This window comes from Ambystoma mexicanum, chromosome 11, assembly GCF_040938575.1.
Source record: "Ambystoma mexicanum isolate Mex_15411 chromosome 11, UKY_AmexF1_1, whole genome shotgun sequence".
Lineage (NCBI taxonomy): Eukaryota > Metazoa > Chordata > Amphibia > Caudata > Ambystomatidae > Ambystoma > Ambystoma mexicanum.
In genome coordinates, this window is record NC_090934.1 from 229,831,157 (window position 1) to 229,852,907 (window position 21,751).

The 21,751-nt window shown below is 48.9% G+C and overlaps 1 protein-coding gene across 5 annotated transcripts in view; it reads right to left on the reverse strand.

Annotated features, from left to right (window-relative positions):
- FGR (FGR proto-oncogene, Src family tyrosine kinase) overlaps positions 1-21,751 on the reverse strand; it is a 367,556-nt gene that overhangs the window by 134,259 nt on the left and 211,546 nt on the right. For 2 of the 5 annotated variants that reach the window (XM_069622909.1, XM_069622910.1), the window contains exon 2: positions 11,739-11,793. The exons of the other annotated variants lie outside the window; for them this stretch is intronic. The gene's annotated coding sequence lies outside the window, so the exon portion shown is untranslated. The remainder of the gene's footprint in view (positions 1-11,738; positions 11,794-21,751) is intronic. 5 annotated transcript variants of the gene reach the window in all.

The window sequence follows — 21,751 nt, forward strand, 5'->3', positions numbered from 1 at the left end:
CACCACCTGACTCCCCATGAGTTGGTGATTGAATGCTGTATGAGAATACCCCTTGCTCCTCCTACTAGGATAGAAAATGATGCCCACATGGTAGCAGAGACATTAGGTGATGAGATGCATAATTATTTGGAAACTATGGCCTCTAGTGTCTTTTATTTCTCAACAGATCAAGAACCGGAGTGAGGGGTCAATGAGGATTGAAGAAAACAGCCAACTAATTGATCCCAACAATCTATTGAAGCAACCTAGTCATATTCAGGGAACCAGGTGCTAGTACGAAAGTTTGTTTGCACTTGGAATAAAGGACCATACCAAGTAGAAGCAGTTACTACCACAGCTGTCAGGCTACAAGGAAGACGAGCCTGGCTGCACCTGCACAACTTGAATCCGTACAAAGGAGATACCTTAACCGCGCCTTCATCTGCTGACAATGAAGCAAGAGAAGAAGTTCTGTGCATGCAGACCAGATTGGCTACTAAGAACAAGGATAAGAATCCATGGATTGAAAAAAAACTCTGAATCAAAATGGACATTTCTTAAGTCTAATAAGCAATGCATGAACTTGCAGCTGTTTCAGAACGAATTTAGGTAGGAGCAAGAGACAAATAAAAAGAGCACACTGCATCTTTTATGTTTATGTCACCACAACATTGCACACATTCTTGCATGTTGTTTTTACCTACATATTGCAGTCTTACCCAGCTCTAGTAAGACAACATGTGAACATTGTGACATCTATTGGCAATCCTAAAAACATGTTATATTATTTTCAGAGTCATTATTGCAATACTTCTGCAATTTTTGATATAAAAGTGTGACTTACAAAGGATAACAAGAAATGCATAGTAAATTAAAAATGAGAATTTTCCAGTATATAAAACGCACATTTACAAGGAGACCAGCAACTCCACAAGAGATTGTGTGGCATTTGAATACTATGGAAATACCTCTTACAACTACATGTTGCCTCATGTGTTGTTTGTATTTGCTTATGCTTTTCACATTTCATATTGTTTTATAATTTAAGTGAAATAGCTGACAATGAGACATCCCTTTCTAGGTACCCTGACAAAGGTACAAGCAATATTTTTTCTGATATTCCTGAACAAATTGCACAATCTAAAAAGGTTGTTGGGGAAGACAATTAAGGTATAAATTCATATCTTGATAATTCGGCTCATTCAAAAAATACCATGTGGTATCAACACAAAGAAATTAGGGAGAACAACATCAGACGAGGTTGCTATGAATGTTTCCTTATACCTCATGCTTTGGGAACATCTAAAATATTCATAGCAACAGAAGTATCAGTGACAAAGGCACATTGCTTGACACACCTTGCACTTTGCCTAACCTGAGGACAGTTCCAAGGCTGAACAGCATCCATAATGTGGGTGAATAAAGCGACATCCCAAAGAGAAGACAATTATGTGCAAATCATGAAGTTAAGAACAAAGCAAGAGACAATGCACTGAATAATAAAATATGAACAGCCTGGAATAAATGGAGCAGGAATCAAAATCGCGGAAACAAGATGTTACAATGCAAGGACAAGAACGGAAAGGAAATACGAGAATGCTGGGAAAGAGGCCCACTTCGAATTAAAGGAACAGTCCTTTTTCCTGAAGAGTGGACCGATTGATTGATCACGTGCAAGGCAAAGGCAATTCCAGGGCAATAGGAAGTAGTTGTGGTGAATGCAGAAAGAGAATGCAAGGATCAATTGCCTAATATTGCAAGGTTATAAACAGGGTTTGTTGATGAGGGGGTGCCGTTGCAGATACTACCCCTAAAACATGTGTCCCTATGTTTCAGAAATAATGGCACAGTAAAAGTTGGAGAAAACCTCAAGTGTGGCAGAGTTTTTTTTTTATATTGCATTTTATTAAATTTAAACAACAACACAATCAACGAAAACTACAAGAAAAAACAAAATCAAAACATACGCATTCAAAGAACGAATCAATAAGTGAGGGCACGACAAGAGTCAAGTGATCTCCATTTGTCGCCCTTTCCATCTGCAGTTCAATCTAGTGTCTTAGGGCCTCATGAGGTTACTGGGATTCTCTCTCCTCCCATTTGTCCCAAATCTTAGACGCTTTGGTCGGGCAGCCTCTTGCTTTATAAACTCTGCGCTCTAACATTGCGAGTGTGTCCATTTCATCTGTCCATTGTTCCAGTGTTGGGGACTCTGGGGCTCCCCATTTTTGTGCAATGTTCCGCTTCATCAGTCCTGCGGCCGTAGATAGGAGCCATCCTTCCCATTTATCAGTAGTGTTCTCATCGGGAGAGCCAAACAGGAACACCTTCGGGTCCATTGTTATATTGCGGCCTAGCACCCTGGATTGTTCATTGCAGCATTTCCCCCAGAAAGTCTGGATCCGCGGACATTCCCAGAGAATGTGTATGAATGTACCAACCTCCCCCCCCCGCAACGGAGGCAGTTCGGGTTTGGGGCACGTTTCCAGCCATGCATCATGGTTCTTCGGTTATATATTCTATGAAGGGTTTTAAGTTGGACCAAGCGGAGTCTGGAGGAGATAGCAATCTCCCTGGGATGCATTAGGATCTGGATCCAGTCCTCCGGGTCTATGGCTCCCACATCGTCCTCCCATTTGGATTTAAGACGAGGGAGTTCCGGAGTAGCAAAGGAGGACATAGCATTATACAGTATAGAGGTGACTCTAGTAGGGATATGTGCTGGGAGTATATTGTGTTCTATGGGTGTGTACTCGGGAATAGCGGGGTCCAACTGGATATGTGTTCGTAGGGCGTGAGTCAGTTGGGTGTGGTGATAGCATTCGGTCGTTGGAAGGTGGAATTTCTGCTGCAATGCTACAAAGGAGGCGATTTCCCCATCTATCAAGACATCCCCAATCCGTGTGATTCCGGCCTCCACCCATTTGGGCCATGGTCTGAGTTTCCCCAGTTCGGCCAGGTTACTGTTGTGCCACAGGGGTTGTGCCGTGGTGATCTTGTCTTTCCATCCCACATAGGCGTGGGCCCATCTCCAGACCATTGAGACATGTGTTGCCATTTTTTGGGGTAGGGGTCTGTGGAGGGGCTGGTAGAGCAGGGGTAATGGGTCAGTGTCGCGGATGGCTGCAATTTCTGACTTTATGTGCGGGAGTTCCCTATCCCCATGCAATAGGTCATTAACCACCACCAGTTGGGAGGCCCAGTAGTAAGCTCGGAGACCGGGGACGCCGATACCCCCCTCCCAAACCGATCTCTGGAGTGTAGCCAGTGCAATACGAGGCTGCCCCCCTCCCCATATAAGGTCTCTAAGGAGGGAGTCAAGGCGGTCAAACTCGGCGTCCTGAATCTCCAGTGGTGCATTTTGTAATACATAGAGGAATCTGGGCAGGGTGATCATCTTAAAAAGGGCGGCTCTGCCCATTAGTGTCAGGGGGAGAAGCCTCCAGTGGCGGACATCGTCTTTAAAATGGTCCATGATCGGCTGGAGGTTATGGGCTGCATAGCGCGTCAGGTCCTCCGATATCCAAATCCCAAGATACCAGAAGCCGCTTGGTTCCACCTTGTATGGGCATTCCTGGGGGACGGTCGTTTACCGCCCTTTACCAGGAACAGGACAGATTTGTCCCAGTTGATTCTGAACCCACTAAATTCTCCGTATCGGATGAGCATTTGCGTTACTATGGGGCAGGTTCGTGTCGGGTCACCCAGGTATATCAAGAGGTCGTCCGCGTACAGAGACGCCCTGTCTTCGTGTCCCTCCGGCCACCTGAATCCCAACCAGTCCCTGCTCTGGCGGAGCCACAGGTTGAGTGTCTCTATCGCGAGGGCAAAGAGAGAAGTTTCGCTATTGAGTAATGAGATAGGCCTATAGGAGGCAAATTGCTCGGGTGGTTTACCTGGTTTGGGAATAACGACTATCGTGGCTTTACGCAGATCTGGCGGGAGAGCGTCCTGGTCGCGGGCCCCGAGAAACATTTTGTGAGGGTATGGTGCCAGTTTGTCCCCACCCAATTTCTTCCAGGTCTCGACCGGGAACCCGTTGGGGCCTGGTGTTTTCCCCGACTGCAATTGAGCTACAGCCTCAGCGATCTCCGCTTCGGTGAGAGCCGAGTCCAGTTGTGCCCTCTGTTGTTCCAATAGGAGTGGCAGGGTGATATTGTCTAGTAGGGAGGGATCCAGAGCGGACACTGGGGCGGCGTACAAAGTAGTATAAAGGTCAGCAAAAGCTTGTGCTATATCCCTGTCTGAGTGGCATTTCCCCTTCTGCGGGGTTATGATCTCTCTAACGTGGCGTTGACCCTCATCTCTTCTCTCGAGCCAGGCCAACATTTTCCCAGCTTTGTCCCTGTGTTCATATACCCTTGCCCTGGAGTCTTGGTGGGCTTGCCTGGCGTTGTCTAATTCGATGTGTCTAAGGCGTTCTCTAGCACCCTTAAGGGATCTGAGAGACTCCGGGCTTGGGTCACGAACATATTTGGCTTCCCAGTCGCCCACATCAGTTTCCGCCTCCAGCAGCTTCCGAAGTCGCTCCCTTTTGTTACCCGCTACCCAGGAAATCGCCTCCCCCTCAATACCGTTTTGTATGCTTCCCATATCGTGACTGGGTCATCGACCGTAGGGGAAATAATTTCAAAATATTCATTAGTCACTTCCGTGAGGTGGTCAACAAGATCAGGGGAGCCCAGATAGTAGCTATTCAGCCTCCATGATCGGGGTGGGATTTCCCTTTGTATGTGCAGTACTGCCATGAGGGGTGAGTGGTCTGAGATGCCTCGAGAGAGTAGGTCTGCAGTGGTCGCCCTGTGTATATCGGTGTTTGGGAGGAAGAGGTAGAGGTAGTGCAGTCTGGACATGGACCCGTGTGCTCCCGAGTGGAACGAGTAGGCCTTGTCCACAGGGTGGAGATGCCGCCACACGTCCCGAAGGCCCAGGGCCGACGCAAATTTTGCTAGTTTGGTGGGAGTGTTCGGGTTACGGTCCCTGATGTGAGTGTGATCTTTTATATTGCACATGACATCATTAAAATCACCCCCCAAAATCCACGCATCAGGTTGGCGTTTTGCCATAAGGGTGACCAACTCCTCCAGGAATTCCTCTCCCAGTCCTGGCGGGGAGTACACCGACGCAATGGGCAGTGTTTCTGGTCCCAGTGTTCCTATAACCACCACATAGCGACCCCAGGGGTCTTGTTCAACTATTAGCGATGTGAATGGGACGCGTTTATGTATCAGGATAAGAGTCTCTCTAGATCCCATGGTGTATCCCGCATGTAGGGCCAGCCGGTAGTTGGTTCTGCGAAAGAAAGTGAAGCTGGTCCCAGCTAAGTGTGTCTCATTTATCAGGGCGACGTCGGGAGAATGTCTGTTCAAGAACTGCAGAACAAGACGTCGCTTGATTCCGGACTCCACGCTGTTCACGTTCCATGTGATTATTTTGAGAGACCTGGGACGCTCAGGGGTAGATGCGTGGGTCAGTGTGGTCGCCATTTATTGTGTACGGTATCAGGTTCGCAGACATTATGGGCTGTTTCATGGAGTTGCCATATTTTGGGAGTGTTGGGTGGCGTGATCCATTAGTTTCGTGAATGCGTAATAAACGTGTATTAATACTATAACAAAAACAACATTAACTCACCCATCCCCCCTCCCTATATTCCACCCCAACACAAAGTACCTGTCGCACTCGGAACTAGAGTGTCAGCTCAAACTTGGGGTCCTGGCTGGCAGGCGAACAGAGGGGGCCCCCTCTGGTCCGCAGCTCCTACTGACTTTGAGCATTCCGTAGTTCTTAGGGTCCACTTATGAGGTTGGCCTCTCTTCGGTTTGATATTCCATCGCTTCCTAGTGTTCGTTGGTTTACCTCGCTTTAGTTGGCGGGGTTTGCCGCTTGTTCCAGGATCGCTGGTTCCTGGGCCTCTGGGTGCCCCCCGGGAGGGGGGCGATCCGCCCCAGGCCGGGGTCTCCTTCCCCGATCTGTTGGTCTTGTCGTCCAGTCCCCTTCAATGTACGTTTCCGCCCATCTCCAGGCCTCCTTCGGATCCGTGAAGTGAACTGTGGTTCCCCTGTGGTGGATCTTGAGTTGGGCCGGAAACAGCAGTCCTAATTTTACTTTCATGTGGAATAGTTGCCTCTTCAGCCGTTCAAACGACTGTCTTGCCCTCTGCACCTCCCGGGTGTAGTCAGGGAAAAAGGCAATTCGGGAGCCATTATGGGTGATTGCACCCTTAGAGCGGGCCATTTGAAGGAGTGCATCTCTGTCCCGATAGTTAAGGAATCTGGCTATGATCGTTCTGGGTGGTGCGCCTGGTATAGGCCTGCCCGATGGCATTCTGTGTGCTCTCTCCACCAAGAAGAACTTAGAGAAGGGGTGAGGCGCATAGATGTCCGCCAACCATTGTTCCAGGAAGAGCTCCATGCTGGGCCCTTCCTCCCCCTCCAGGAGGCAGAGGATGCGTATATTGTTGCGGCGCGATCTTCCTTCCCCCTCATCCACACGGGCCTCTAACATTTTCAGACGATTTATTGTCTGGAAGAGTTGTTGATTAATGCCTCTAATGCTATTTTCAGTCCCCGAGATGCGCTGTTCAGCCTCCCCCATACGAGCAGAGAGTTTCTGCAAGTCGTGGCGCAGAAAGGAGACATCCGCCGCTATACTGTTGATTTTCATCTCCATCGAGGAGCGGGAGCTGGCGATGGTGGCCATCACGTCTCTCAGGGAGAGGGCAGTCTCGTCCTCGGGGGGGGGGGGGGGGTGTCTGTGGTGTGTGAGACTGGGAGGCCTGGAAGTGTGGCCGAGTTTTTGATGTACCAGGAATGAATGGAGGAACTGCAGTCCTAATGGATCACTACTGGGACTGGGGATCAAGAAAATATATGAAGTTTCCATCAGAATTGGGAGGAGTTTGTTCATTTATACTGATAAGCATCCCAGCCTTGGTAGTGCCACAAAGTGACCTACCTATCATAGACTTTCTGAAAATGGACGCACACCTGAGGAAGAAGAGCTTGCTTAGCCTTATTCGACGAAAGAGGTGAAACTATTTCTCAGCAAAATCAATAGATGCCTATTATGACATTCCAAATGAACATTAACTGTTCAGCAGAACGGTAGTGATATTTACAGCTATATTCATGCCAGGAATTCAGACAACAGTAAATGCAAGTGCTTACAGATCACTAGGTGGGAGCTGCTACCAACGATCAACACGACAATAAAAGGATTTAATGTGATCAGAGAAGAACTGAAGGCAATCAGACTCATAGCCCTCCAAAACAGGTATGTCCTGGACTTAATTACAGCAATGGAAGGAGGCGTGTGCGCCCAGATTGGGCCTTCTTGCTGTACATTTAAACCTGCCCATGATGAAGAAATGGAACCCTTTCAGAAGCAATACCTACGCTGTCAACCCTGCATACGAAGATGGCGGATGAAGTAGACGAGACCAAAGATGAAGATTGTTTTTTGTCCCTGTGTTCAAGGGTTCCAACCTGGCTGGCAAATGCCTTCAAACTACTTGGAGCAATATTAGTGTTAGTATGGCAGGGATTATGTCTCATAAGACTATTCATTGGACAATGCTAGAAGACAGCGAAGAAAGTTATTGGGATGAAGATAATGATTGATGCGAATGGTGACCATGCACCACAGACTGAAGACACCACCCATGAGAATATAAAGAAGAGTTTGCTGGCACACCCAGGGATGATGTTTTGTTACCAAAAGGATCAAAAGAACTATTTGGACATTGGGTATTCTGTCAACTGACTGGAGAATGTTGTCACATAATCAGGAGTATGATGAGCATATAAAGAATGCAGGTGACCTGAGCGGGGGTGGGAGGGGGTGACAAAAGTATAGATCCCAAAGAAACCAAGATATGGAGAAAAGAATAAGAAGAATGGAGAAGAGGAGGTGGTTGAGGATTTCGACCAGAGAGGGGAATGATAGAGGAGCAGACTTGTGTGTCACTGATGGACTCTGCCCCCTCACCTCTGTCATAATGGAACAGCAGTAGAAGAGCGCTATGTGTGACAGCAGGTATTGTCCCAATACCACATCGAGTGTGTGAGATGATATGCACTCAGACAACCGTTTCGAATGTACCCTCTAACAGAAAGGGTAGTGGGAGATTTGCAAGAACCACTAAGCTTTGAAGAGCTGTAAAGAAAGTCTGACAGTTGCAAAGTGACATCAAAAAGGAAAACCTGAGGATGCACAAACGATATGCACATACTTAAAGAATGAAGATGTAACTGAAGTGACAAGAGAGATATGTAACTGAACAAAGAAATCATAAGCATAAGAAATAAGTGAGCAGAGAAGAAGTGAATTTATATATGCAGAAACGCAAGGTAGATGACATATAGAAGCTTGCTGCAGAAGAAAATGTAACATCACTAAAGCAGCCATGAGAAAAAGATGGCTGCTGGACACATTTTAAAATCAATCAAGCTACCTCAGAGACAGACCAGGGCTGCAGAGTCAGGAGTTGCTGGAAAAACAGCTTTGTGTGAGGAAGAAAGAGAAGTCTATTGGCCTGGCATCACAGATGCCATATCAAGGACTAATTGCAAGGCACAAAGGGAGTCAAGAGGATAAGCCATGTACGAAAGACATATTTGTCTTAGATTAAGTAGAGAAGAAAACACCTGCAAGTGCCAAGCATTGGACAATCAAAAACACAGAAAGTCTATGTGAGGGAGAGCAACCACATCTCCAGAGGCCAAGAGGAGTAATGAAACCCAGCCTAATTTATTAAATAGCACTGAATAAAAGGTTGAAATTGACAAAATCATGGTCTCCTCACACTTGATTCAGAAGTCAAAAACTATTCATTAAGCCCCAAACAAAGATAATGGTACCTACACTACCTTGGAAGTCCCAGAGCAGAGAACAGGCTGCAAGGTCAACTACAAAGAAGAAGCGTTGGCTTAACGCCGGACCGATGAGAGATGATGAACTAATTGGGCAAGTGGGTAGTACTCTGACGTTGTTCTCTGCATCTCAGTTTTGTTTAGCTTACGTGCTGCTAACGAGCCAAAAGTACAATGTTGGGAGAGAATGCCAACCTATTCTTAAGGGTCTATGTAGCAACATGCTCTACAAAGTTGCACAGGTCAATCCGCTGCTGTTATTCTGATATCATCTGTATTATGCATATTTCTATGTGGTTCAAGGCGTGCCTGCCAGATAGGGGACATCCAGTAATGATAGTAATACTTATATGACATATAGGTTCATATTTTCCCTTAACCAATCCTTCCCTCCAAATGGTTTCACTGTTTGCCACGTTGGATCACATCATAGCTGACGTACATTGAAGTATAAAGCCTTTGTATAAATGAAACTTAAGTTTGAGTGCGTGCACTACAGTTTGTTGTTTGCCAGATTACCCTACTTTATTTGAGCTGACAATAAAGTAGTACTTGCCATGTTCTTTGAGTCTGTCCCGTTATTTTGGTCCGAGATCATTATTGATAATTCCATTGAGCACATGGGATGCTTCAAGGTGCTACTGCACAGTGCTATATTAGACTGCAAGTGCCACCACTGACTTTATGCCACAGAAGCAAGCTCTCCTTGAGCAGAGGCTTTCCTATGTTGGTGACATGGTGCAGGGCAATGGTCTCCAGTTGCACAGTGCCCTTGCACTACATGGGAAAACCTTGTTGGCACCTCAAATCATCAGGCTGCCCACCCTCGACTTGCGGCATTATGCCCCCTCCTCAGATACTGAAGGGCACAAGAGAAATCTAAGAACTATGGCATCTTACAGAACTAGCATAGTGATTGCAGCTCATCTGCTTTCTTTTTCCAGAGATCACAGAGGAAACAGGCCTACCTGTTCCAGCCCCACATTTACCAGGCCTCCATGCACTGATGTTTGATCTGCCTTTTGCCTTTCATTTTCAGATAGGGAAAATGAAACTACAATCATACTGCTTTTTTTCTCAACATGTTTCTGCTACAATTTATATCTTGTCAGGTTGGTTAATTATGTGATTTGTATACTTTAAAACATAATTTCTAAAAAGCACTAAAAAAATGTAGTCCTAGAAAGTCATTAACACACAGACGGTTAGATATGTGGTAAAGTACCTAAATTGCTGACTGGGACCACACTCCGGCTTTCCATTTGATCATAGGAGTGACTAGTGCACATGCATGGTAAAAATGGCAATGCCAAAGATTGGGACAGAGCGGTGAAGGGAATTTTACCCATCCTAATGAAGCAATATTTTGTGAGGCCTGGGCCCTTGCCTTTGTCTGAGAGGGTAGCAAAGCAGTGATGAAAAACTGAAAAATGATTCACTACAAAACGACATCTTTCTACAGAATAGTGAGTGTTGTCTTCCAGTAGAGCCCTTGGAAGCATTCAATGCTAAGCGCTATAAAAGACACCTACTACATAGGTAAGTGAAGAGTGGGCGCAGGGGCCAGGGAAGGAGGATGGAGAGGGATATTGTCTGTCTCGGCCTGGGGAACGGTGGCCTTCGTCATCCCCTTACCCCTCCCCCTCTCTTCACCTGTCAGTCCGATTAGGCAGTGAACACATCCGGTGTCCATCACTAACGCGGCATGACGGCCCAGCACCTCTGCAGCGCAGGGTAGCGGAAGTGGGTGGAGGGGGCTCACAGCGGGTCGGAACAGCGCTGGCGGTGGGGGCACCCCTGAAGGAATTGCGGCTCAATGATGGCGGGTGAGAATGAAGGCACACGTACACACCCCCTGGAGTCCCTTGATGCGCTGTGGCAGAGCTCACACCCGCCAGGGGGATTTGGGGGGATGAGGGAGAGAGGACATGTTTAAGAAAAATGCTGGAACAAGGGAATGGAAAGGAGAGAGGAGGGTGTGGGCTAGAGGGACGAGAAAAGGAAAGAGGACATGAAACAAAAGAGACAAAAAGAAGAGATCGATAAAAAGGAAGCCAGCCTGAAAGTGTGGCAAAGGGTAACATGAGAGCAAACAAGACCAGAGATGTCGAGAGGGAGGAGAGAGAGCCAGGGGGTAGAGGAAGAGGGGAGCACGTGGGGGTAGAGAGGCAGAGAAAGAGGAGAGCCAGAAAGAAAGAGGAGAAGGAGATAGAAATCGAAAGAGCGCTTCAGAAAGACAAAGAAACAGGGAGAGAAGAAAGCGTGAGAGGGGGAGGTGGATAGAAAGAGGCGGCGAGAGATACAGAAAGATAGAAATAGAAATTGAGAGAGGGGAGAGAGAGAGATATAAACAGAAAGAGAGGGGAGAGAACATCAGATCTAGAAAGAGATAATGAAAGAGGCGGGGAGAGGAGAAAGTGAGAGAGGGAGAAGAGATGGATAGAAAGAGGGAGCGAAAGAGAGAACGATAGAAATAGACAGAAAGACAGAGAGAAATATAAACCGAAAGAGAGATGGATAGAAAGAAATTGTTTGATTCACTAATACCGGCAATATACTGTAACATGTAACCACTGAAATGTAATTAAGTTCTTTCTAGGGTGGCTTCGCTGTAACCCTTAAGTAAGCCTCCTTAAGCTCTGATTCAGCGCGTCGATGTCTGCGGGCTGTTTGTGCGCTTCACAAATACAAATAAATAAATAAAGAGGCAGCGAGAGAGCGCTACACAGAGAGAGAGGGAAGGAAGAGGAAGTAGAGTGAAAGACAGCAGAATGCATTCACACTAGCATCCCCACACCCTCTAGCGTGCGCGAGCGCTTCGTCTACTGCACGGGAAAGTGACGCAATGTCCGGGAGTAGCTCGCAAGATGAGCGCAGAATACTCACGTTGGCTGCGCACACTGTCACTTCACGTGCTTCATGTTAAAAGGCAGAGCAAGACCTGGAGAGAGAGGGAGAGAGAGAGAGCACACGTGAGAGTGGGGCAATAAGGGCAGAGCCGAGGGTGTAGCGAGAGAGGGTAGAGAAGACAGATGCGGAGAAGAGAGAGGGGAAGATAGACCGAAGAAGGGACACAGGGAGAGAAGGTGAGAGGGAATGGAAGAGAGGGGGCGCCAAGGAAGAAGAAAGCTGAACACAGGCAAGAGAAAGGGGGTCCCAAGCGACTAAACCGGCTGGAAGTGGACAGAATTAGGGAAGGGGGCGGAGGGAGTATCAGTACCCCCAGATTTCAGCTGGCACTTTTTTCCTCAAACTCGAGCACGGGCAAGATTCCACTATTTAAAAACCAGGAGACGCACAGAATGGAACAAGGCCCATTTCAATGTAATTTTAGGGGAGGGTTGCTCTCCGATGGGATAAGCCATCGCATTGATGTGCTGTTGGAAAAAGGTCATTTGAAAAGTTGTGTAAATGTCTTTTTGGGACACAAGCAGTTTCCGTTCGTGCAGTTGAGTATCCTATAACCAAAACACCATAAGGAATTGGAAACATTCTTGGAAAATTATCAGTTTTGATTCTCATACGTCACAACATTTTATTATCTTCCTTGGTGAATTAGAGGCCTCCTTGGTCAACAATATGTTAAACATGTGTGGTTCTATTCGCTTGCAGAGTAGCCTGAGCCCACTCTGAGCGGAGCTTACACCCTCCTAGTCTGAGGGGACCTTATGCCCTTCGACTCGGAGGGGATCTTACACTGTCCATGCTTGAGAGTAGCTTACACCCTACTAGTCTGAGGTGACCTTATGCCCTCCCACTATGAGGGGAACATACACTCTCCTCGTTTGCTGGAAGTTTACACCCTCCTAGTCTGAGGGGACCTTATGCCCTCCCACTCTGAGGGGAACTTCCACTCTCCTTGCTTGACGGTGGTTATACCCTTCCTCCTAGTCTGAGAGGACAGTATGCCATCCCACTCTGACGGGAGCATACACCCTCCCAGTCTGAAGGGACCTCATGCCCTCCCACTCGGAGGGGAACTTACACTCTCTTTGCTTCAGGGGAGCCTGTGCCACCCCACTCTGAGCAGAGCTTACACTCTCCTAGTCTGAAGAGACGTTATGCCCTCCCACTCTGAGATGAGCTTGCAGTCTACCTAGTCTGAGGGGCTTTGATATCGGGACCTTTGTTTGGGACACTCCTTACACAGAACAGCTTCCATTTTGACAGCCTCTTACTCTGATGGTTGTTGACTTCAGGTTGGGTGGCTCCTTGAATGAAAGGTGCAAACCCTGAGATCGTGCTAGCCCGACGGGAGTCTTATACAAACCTACTGAAAACATTGTTGACCACAAAGCATTTTTAGTCCAAGGGGTTCCGATTCCAAATCCCTCTTGGTCTGAAAGGCTTTGACTACAAGACCCTCAGTGTAAGAGAGGCAGGGACATAATTTGGGGTTTGCCATGGGTAGCAGCTGCTACCCCTTGCCCCCCTCTGCTATCGCTAGATCTATCTTTGCAACCTCAGGGCCGCTGGACAAAGAGGCAGTGCCAAGAGCAGATATGTTGAACCTGAAAAAAGCAGTTGTAAATGTAGCTAAATGTGCCACAGTTATTTTCACTGGAATCTAGATATCGTTAGCAGGAGAAATAACAGGGATTCAGGAAAAACCATGGAGCCGCCCTTGCTAACAGGTTGCCAGTCCATTAGTGAAGGATGCCTGAATGGTTGGGTTCAGAGGTGGGGCTGTCTGTGCAGCTGATACCCAGTACTGTAGCAACATGAGGGGTATGCAGCTAGGTCTAGCTAGCTGGGAATGGGTAAGAGCAGGCTGCAGTACTCAGTGACAGCACAGCATCATCATCAGTGTTTCTCGCTGTTTGCTTTACACATCCAGAGAGCCACTGGGCCTGTGATGAGAGGGGTGTGCCCCAGCAGCTTCTGCCACCAATCCTGCCTGGGCGCTGCGTGACCTGACCCAGATCTGCCAGACCTGCATCACAGGCACACTGTAGCCTAAGCGGCGCTACGTGCGACTCTGGATGAATCAGCTCGCCGTTTCATAGCTACATTATCACATAAAATATGGGTCACTCGGGTCCTAGGCAAGAAGTGCTTTACATCAGCTGGACACCAGCGTCTTTTCACTGGGACAGGCTCAGGGGCTGTGAAGGTAGGGATAAGCTGGAGACCGTGTCCACTGGCCAGGGATATGTTGGGAATGTGGCCGCTGCAGCGTGCCTGCTCCATCCACACAAGCCCTCCAATTCAGCAAGGTGCGATACCCGCCCACCAGGGGCAGCAGCTCTGGGATGGTCTCTGGCTCAAGTGTTTTTACTCGGTGGGTGGCCATTAGGCTGCATTGCACCCACCCAAAAGTCTCACAAAGGGTCCTCACAGGTGGCCGTTCCAAGTGGCATGGCCGCGAGAGACTCTGCTAAAGGCCTGTACCGAGACTGAACAATTAAAAAAAAAAAAATTAAAGATGTTTGTATGTGCGTGTGCCCTTCAACTGACCTGAAAGTGCAAGCATTTTAGAGGGGTTAGGTTGTGACTCGGTACAGAAAGAGAAAGGGGGGGGAAGCAGTTGCCGCAATACCCTCGCCCAGTGAATGAAGGGTGACCAGGCAGTGCCCGGGGGAATCGACATCTTTGTGCTGGACGGTTAAAGATGTTGTGAGGGGTTATTGGACACTTGGGATGTTGGGGGAGGGTAGGCAAGATTTATGGCTTGGCGGAGCGTGCACCAGACTGAAGAGGTTGGAGGGGCACTGGTCTGGAAAGTTGAAGATGTTGGAGGATGGTCCCGCAGACTTAAGGTATGGTAGAAGCGTGCAGGGGACTTCGGACCATTAATGAGTGTACCTGAGATTTAAGGAGTTTAAGGGCCGCTGCCGATGTGAGATTTTGGGGGAGGGTGGTAGAAACTGAAGATGTTGGCGATTGTACTTGATACGCAAAGTGTTGGGATGTTGGAGACTTAAAGTTTGATGGATGTGCTTGAGGCTCGGGCTGTTGGAGGTGGGTAGTTGAGAGAGAGATTGGGGAAAGTCCTTGAGACTCAATGCGTTGTGGGAGATTTCCGGAGACTTAAGATGCTTGAGGCTATACACATTAAAGAGGGTGTCAGAGATGTAGGAAGTTAGCAGCGGTTAACAGAGACTTGCACTGTTGGGATATTAAGATTTAAGAAGGGTTTGAGGTGTGTGCTTGAAGCTCAATGTTATGGAGGCTGGTACTGGAGATTTAAGATGTTGTACTAGTGACTTACAGATGTTGGAAGAGAGTGTTTGAGATGTAATGTGTTGTAAGAGACTTGAAATGCATTGAATGAAGATATCAGATGTTTGAGTAGGGTAATTGAGACTCAACACTGTTGTGGTGTAGAATGCTGGAGACTTAAGTTGCTGGAAGGTGATACTGTGTAAACATGAAGGTGTTGGAGCAAGGCATTGGATGTGTAAGGTGTTGGAGGGAGGAAGCGGGTGCCAGACATTTGAAGCTGTTGACAGAGAGCCCTTAGCGACTCGCCGTGGATAGTGGGGTGAGCGCAATGAAAATGGTTGGGGGATTTTCAGGCTCTGGGTGACTGGCGGGAGTGGGTTGCAGTGCAATGGTTTAAAGTGCACTATTTACAAAAAGACAATCCCTGCATGTATTGTCCAAGTGTAAAAGCATCAAGTGGTACAGCCTCTGATTGTCTTCTGGTTGAACTGGCATTGGTCAGTTGCTGTTTCCAGTCTATGGCCAGACACTTGGCATGCACTGGATGTCTGCGCTTTGGGCTTTAGGCCTCTTCGAGATGCTCTGTCTGTTAACAGTTTAGTCTGAGTGATGTACAATAGTCCAGGTTGTCGTGTTGGACATCTTCTTACATTGACAGTAATTTGGTAATATGGGCCTATACACACTGATAGTATTGCTACATATGGTGATCCATTCTTGTATGAAATGTATATCATATTAAAGTGTTATCGTAACCATATTTTTGTTAGTGTACTGAAGAACAATGCTATGTGATGCCACTTCCTGTTTTGTCAAGGGGTGATGGTCCTGTGCCATCACGTCATGTGATGTCACTTGGGGCTGCGTCAAATTACATCACTTCCTGTGATCTCATCAGAGGTCAAGCGTCGTGTGATGTCACTTCCGCTACCCCTGGCATTGTGGCGAAATTACATCCCTGGTCTGACATCTGAAGTGTTCAGTTTTTCCTTTAAGTAAATGTCAGCCTACAAACCCCAGAAAGCAAAGAATAATAAAGACAGGCCCAGGTAATCACACCAGACAAAGGGCATCTTCTGATCTCCACATGTTTTTCCCTTGAATCCAGTGCCATTAATTAATGTGTCTTTTATAACATACTTCATACTGGAGACCAGACCATGTGTTGCTCTGCTCTGTTTTGCTTCCAAGACAAAACACATTTCCCCTGAGATATTCTCCAACTCCCTCAGGGTCAGTCGTTTTTCAAAGAAACGAGCTGTGGGTAGATCTCTGTCTTCGGCTGGGGCCTCCCTCCGGAACAGTCTCCCTGCCACTCTAAAACTTGAGGAGAACCATCTCCGGTTCCGGAAGCACCTCAAGACCTTCCCCTTTTCTTCTGCCTTTGCTCCTCCTCTCCTCTGCTGATCTGTTCTCTCTTGGCACCGTGCACCTGGCCACCCTCTGTCCTCTGGGCCCAGGTACCTGCTCAACCCGCCACCCTCCTGCACTGGGGTCTGTATCTGTACCCATACAGCCCCTCCTTTTTCTTCCTGCACTTATCAGACCTACCCTGACTGCTTCCTTAAACCTAGCACTTGCAAATTGCTGGCAGCACTACCACTGTTTGTTGCCTTTATTATTTATTCACTGTTATTTATCTGTTTCTCCTCTGCTTCGCACTTTCCACTTCTCCCCCCTTCCATGCACTTTTCCCCTCCCCCTCTCCCATGCACTTGGGCGTTCTCAATGTCACTGTGCCTAGTAAGATCACTGTTTTGTTCTCCCCTGTTCCCCTCCCTTGCCTTGTCGCGCTCTGAAACACTTGTGTACGAGCGCAATAGAAATAAAATATCAATATCAATACCTATCAGGGCTTTAAGTGGGCCGGGGCCTGCCGGGGCTGGGCCCCGGCAGGCTCCGAAATTTCGTTTTGAGGCGGGGCCCTGCCGGGGCCCACTAATCTCCCCGGGCAGCCCCGGCCACTACACGAAAACGCTTTTTTTCTACAGCCTGAAGCTCTCGCTCGTGTGCAAGAGCTTCAGGCTTCAGAAAAAATGCCTTTCAGCCATAATGGTGGCGCCGCACCTGCGAGGCATCCCTTTAATCAAGGGATGCCTGTGGGCCGGCGCCACCATTATAGAGAAAACGTGAGGCCACTGGAAGCAGAGGCCTTGCTTTCTAAATACTGAAGCTCCCGCGGATTCGCGGGAGTTTCAGTATTTAGGATAAAGGCCTCTGCTTCCAGCGGCCTCACCCTTTCAACCTTAATGGTGACGCTGCCATTCCCCAGCTGGCGAGGGGCAGCGCCACCATTAAGGCTGAATAGGCGAGGCGTTGTCCCCTGCCAGGCAAGCCTATAGAAAATAAATGCAGAGATCAGCACCCTCTCCCCTATGGAAGAGAGGGTGCTGATCTCTACAAAAGGCTGCCTGGCAGGGGTGCCAGTAGCCCATTGAGCCGAGGCTTGTCAAGGGGGCGTAGCCTCACGGGCCAGCAGGACCCCCGCTGTTAGGCCACACCCCCTCGATGAGCCCCGGCTCGATTTGTAGCGCCACTTAAGGCACTGATACCTATGCCGGTGTGTAGTGTATAGATTTGAACGGAGAACATATGCTCCTAATCCACATTGCAATGGGTGAATTCCACGGTTTACTCATTGTACAATCCCCACTTGCCTCTCCCACAACGGCAGCTCCCAGTTGCCCCCATCTTGAAGTCCAGTATCTGCTCCAGTGGCCAACCCCTTATCTACATATACACATATACACTCCCAGTTAAGTTATAATGGTTTAAAAAAGCTTGAACAAAACAGTGGCCGAGGGTAAGAAAAGAAGTAGCGGAACTACATTCCCTACTGGCCTGCTCCCGCTCACCACAAACCGTATCGCCACGCCACCTCCCGCGCACAATACAAACCCCCAAACACATGCACCTGCTGTTTAAGGGAAGGTTCAGTGCAGTGAACTGAAAGTGCAAGTTTTTAACTTCTTCCTACACTTTTACTTAAAAACGAAATCAATCTGGAATGGTTTATTTTTTAAAATAAAAGTATAGGAACAACCGCACCTGCCCACTTCAACCACTGGAACAAAACCCTTCCACCTGAGATGTGAAAGTAGAATATTCCATTTGAGCCAAGACACACGTTCCACAACACTGTTGTTGCTCTGTAATTGTGGTAAAGTAGGGCTTTTTCTCCCCTCGCAGGACTCTCAAACTTAGGTGGCTCCTACATTGGGTACCTAATTCGTATTTACTGTGCTACTGTTGCTCTATAATTGTGGTAAAGTAGGGCTTGCCGCTTTCACTCCTGTCCGCTTGCTCTCGTCTGTCTTGCCCCCCACTCCCTCCTTATTCCATGATGCTCTCTATCTCTCCTATCTTCTCTAACTGCTTCTCCATTGACTATCCTGCTCTCCTCACTAAATCTGGTAGGAAAAAGTTTAAAAAGGATATCCTGGTCTCCAACCCAGGCCTCCCTATCGCTGACACCTATACCAGTGCCTCCTCCAAGGAAACTCTTAATGACATCCTCTTTTTCGTTCCTTCCCCTGACCAATTGACCCTTCACATGGTCTCTGTGCTCTCTCCCTTCTCCTCTTCTCCCATTAATGGTGGCACCCGTTGGGATGTCCTCTTGGCCCCCTTCCGCTCCTCTAAGGCCATCATTAATGTCTACGCTAATGGGACCGTCTTGGTCCAAGGCCCTCAGGCCAACCTCCACCTCTTTGATAGACGCTTCCCGCGCCTCATCAACTGCCTTTCCTCTCCTGCTGTCCCCTCTTCTCTGTCCTCGGCTACCTTGCTTCCACCCTCTCACCCTGACCTCTCTCTTGCTCCTTCCCCTTCACCTCCACAGGGCGTACCTCTGATCTGTACCCCTCCCCGGAAGTCTTTTAAGGATGGCAACCTTCTCCTCGTTGCCACTCTCAACTCTCGCTCTGCCGTCAAACATTCCTCGGATATTGGTCGCCTTCTTGAGGAACTGGACCTTGACATCCTCGGTCTTACCGAGACTTGGTTCACAGCCAGCTCTGTCAGCATATTTGACACACTACTACCTGACGGTTACAAGATCCTCTCCTTGCCCAGGCCCAACCGTGCTGGGGGGGAGGGGGGGTGTGGCCCTTATCTTCCCTGAGTGGATTCCTGCCACTGTCACCCCTAAGCAGACCTACTCCTCCTTTGAATGCCTTGTCTGCCGACTCCCTCTCTCTCCTAGTCATTCCCTTACCGTAGCTACTATCTATCGGCACCTGGTCAAATTTCCTCCTTCCTCTCTGAGTGGGCTGACCTCACCTCCTCACTCCTGTCCTCAACCACTCAACTCCTCTTTCTTGGAGACTTCAATATCCACCTTGATGCCTCCTGTCCTCCCTCTGGACTCTTTCGCAACCTCTGCGACTCCCTCTCACTCTCTATTCTCCCGTCTGGGCCGACCCATTCTGCAGGGCACACTCTTGATGCTCCGATCTCTTCTGACCTTCCCCTCTCTGTCCCTCTCTCCACTCCTCTCTCCTGGAGTGATCACTTTCTCCTATCCTCCCACCTCACCTTCCCTACCCCACAGGCAAAGCCACCCTCATCACTGCCACCCAACTTCACGGTCATCCGCCCCATGAAGCACGTCAGTTGAGGCTTTCGCTTCCACCTTCTCGCCCCCTCTCCCCCTTCGGCTGACTCCCATCCAGACACAGCCCTCTCCACTCTCCACTCTGCTATATCTGAATCCCTTGATATCCTTGCCCCTGTCACGAGAATCCGCCTGAAGCCCAAAGCCAAATGTAACTCCTGGTACGACTCGGATCTCGTCACCCTTAAACGCAAGTGCAGGGAGGCAGAGAGGAAATGGCGTGCTTCATGTTCATCCTCTGACAAACTGGCCTGCCGCCTGCTCCAAAGGCAATACCGGCTCTCCGTTCTCACTAAGAGGAGAGCCCTTATCCAAGCCCGTATCTCTGCGGCATCTAACAATTCAGCCAAACTCTTTAAAATCTGCAAGGAGCTGGCAAACCCTGCTGCAGTCTCCACCTCTCCTGTCCCCTCCCAGGCCCTCTGCATGGCACTGGCCTCTCACTTCATTTCAAAAACTCAGGACATCCTGTCCTCACTCTCCTCCTATCACCTCACCTCCTCTATTCCCTGCTCTCCCTGTGGCCCCTCTGCAGCCACCCCTCCTCCCTCCTTCTCTGCCTTTCCCCTTTTTTCTGCTGACGAGGTTTCGAGACAAGTCCGATCTATGAACGTCTCTTCAAAACAGGTCCACCCCTGTTCCTCCAAAACTATCAAGCACCACATCGACTCCCTGGCACCTGCCCTGGCTGACTTCTGCAATCACTCCTTCGCCTCTGGTGTCTTCCCATCCCCCCCTCAAGCACTCCCTTGTGCACCCCCTTCTTAAGAAACCCTCCTCCGACCCCTCCTGCCCAGCTAACTATCGCCCAATCTCTATCACTCCCTTCCTGGGCAAGCTCCTGGAGAAACTGGCCATCTCCCAGCTTAATCTCCATGCTGAAGCTGTTGGTAGTCTTCATGACCATCAGTCTGGCTTCAGAGCTGCCAGAAGCACGGAAATTGCTCTCCTGAACATCCGTGAGGACCTGCTCTCAAACCTTGACTCTAACACCCCTTATGTTCTCATTTTGCTCGACCTCTCTTCTGCCTTTGACACTGTCAACCACACCATCCTGCTCAACCGTCTCCGTGATATCCTGGGTATCACTGGTCAGGCTCTGGCGTGGCTGACCTCCTTCCTCTCCAATCGACCCTCCCAGGTCCAACTGGGTTCCTTCCTCTCTGACATCTTTTTCTCTACCTGTGGTGTCCCCCAGGGATCTAACCTCTCCCCCTGGCTGTTCAACTAGTACCTGGCACTTCTTGCCCACCGCATCGCCGCTCTCGGTCCCAACTTTCAGTGCTATGCGGATGATACCAAGCTCATTTTCAGGCTACCCTCGGCCTCCTCTTCCCCTTCCCTCATCTACGACTGTCTTTCTGCTATCCAGGAATGGTGTGCCGCCAACGACCTCTGCCTTAATGCCAGTAAGACTGAGATTCTACTTATCGGCACACCCACTCCCTCCTTCCCTGCAGCTCTCTGGCTGGCCTCCCTTGGCCCTCTTCCTGCTCCTACCTGCAAGGCAAAAAACCTCGGGGTCATCTTCGACTCCACACTCTCTTTCTCTCCTCACATATCTGACGTCTCTAAGAAGTCACACTACCAGCTACACCTCCTCAGAGGTATCCTTCCTTTCCTCTCCTTCCCCCAGAAGTTCACTGTCTCCAGAGCCCTGGTTCTCTCGAAGCTGGACTACTGTAACAGCCTCTTTCTAAATCTTCCTGCCTCTACTCTCCGCCCTTTGCAACTCATCCAGAACAGGATTGCGAGACTTGTCCATGGCCTCAAGCCCAGGGACCGTATCTCTCCAGGACTGAAATCGCTACACTGGCTCCCAGTGGCTGCGAGGATTAAGTTCAAAACCCTCTGCATTGTCCACAAGGCCTTCTGGGGCCTTGGGCCAAAATACCTTCAAATCTCTCTTCCTAAATATCTTCCTTCTCAAGCTCTTCGCTCATCCAACTCCAACTACCTCAGGGTCAGCCGCTTCTCCAAGCAACGAGCTGGGGGTAGGTCTCTCTCCGCAGCAGAGGCCTCTCTCTGGAACAGCCTTCCTGCCTCCCTGAAACTTGAGGAGAACCATCTCCAGTTCCGGAAGCACCTCAAAACCTGCCTCTTTGCCTCCGCTTTCTCT